At 40.3% G+C, this 1,447-nt stretch overlaps 1 pseudogene; it reads right to left on the reverse strand.

Annotated features, from left to right (window-relative positions):
- Nucleotides 1-301: 301 nt before the first annotated feature.
- Nucleotides 302-1,241, reverse strand: LOC100338823 (olfactory receptor 2H1-like; annotated as a pseudogene).
- Nucleotides 1,242-1,447: the final 206 nt, after the last annotated feature.

Genomic DNA, 1,447 nt, shown 5'->3' on the forward strand with positions numbered 1-1,447 from the left:
ATGCAAATGTAATCTCATAAAAGACCATATTTCATTACAGTGGGGACCTAGGGTGAAGAAGAACTTGAAGCCTGTTCCTATAAGTGAGTCCCCAGAGTATCAAGGTTCAAAATAAGAAACTTTTAGAGTAACAGCACTAGGGAGAAATTAAGGGTCTTATCAATAACTGATGAATGGAACTGAAATCACAGCTTGAACAAATGCAGCCCTTTCTCTCCTACTTTAGGGTTACACATCAATCTCCAGACTTTTGTGATGAAATGGATCTCTATCCTCAAGTTAAGCAACAGGCAAACATATGTCAACCTCCTAACTTATTCTGGAAATCACAGATCCTTCTCTTTAATCTTATTAGTACCCCCTTTACCTCCTTGTTCCTTAGAGTATAGATGAGGGGGTTAAGAGTTGGTGTTATAACAGTGTAGAAAAGGGTGATAAACTTGCCCCATTTATGAGCATAGTGATTCTTGGGTTGAAGGTAGACAGCTGTGACAGTTCCATAAAAGAGCAAGACCGCAAGAAGGTGAGAAGTGCAGGTGCCAAATGCTTTTCTCTGCCTTGAAGTTGACTTTATGCAGTACAGCCTTAGCAATAGCACCATAAGAGGAGAGGATAATGATCAAGGGCATCACCAGGAGAACAGCACTAGCTATGGACATCTGAATTTCATTGTAGGTAGTGTCTGTACTAGACAGCTGCTTAAGTTCTGGCACTTCACACACAATGTCATCAACCATGTGGTGAGAGCAGAAAGGTAGCTGGAGTGTGGCAGCAGATTGGATCAGAGACTGAACCAGGCCAGTCCCCCATGCCAGGAGAGCCAGCTGTAGACAAACTTTTGGGTGCATGATTGTGCTATACTGAAGTGGATGACATACTGCTACATAGCGGTCCACAGCCATGATGACAAGAAGGACACATTCAGTGGCTCCTAGGCACAAGAAGATATATAGTTGAATAGCACAGCCAGTGTAGCTGATAGTTTTCTCTGGACCCCAGAAATTAATCAACATTTGTGGAACACAGCTGCTTGTGAAACAGAGATTTAACAGAGAAAGACTGGAAAGAAAGAAACACATAGGAATGTGAAGTTTTGTATTTTTCAAGGACAAAAGAACTATGAGCATATTTCCTGTAAGAGTTAAGCAATAAAAGATCAAAAGTATCTTCTCCAAATATGACTTGTCAGAGAAGCCAAGGAGGGTGAAATCACTGTGACTGTTATTGCAAATTGTGTTCATAACTTCTGGGAAAATTGCCTTTTTTGAGCAATAGTTCAGAATTACTCAAATGCCTTTGATGGTTCTAGTAGAGACACAGGAAGAAGAGCTCAGTGACTTCTTTGATTCTTTTCTACCGAAGGCTAAAATTTTCTCCTGCAGTAACTTAGGGAAAAATAGAAGATTTAGCGAGTGGTTTAATCTTTTACAATGATAATTAATTCTCC

This window comes from Oryctolagus cuniculus, chromosome 5, assembly GCF_964237555.1.
Source record: "Oryctolagus cuniculus chromosome 5, mOryCun1.1, whole genome shotgun sequence".
Classification (NCBI taxonomy): Eukaryota; Metazoa; Chordata; class Mammalia; order Lagomorpha; family Leporidae; genus Oryctolagus; species Oryctolagus cuniculus.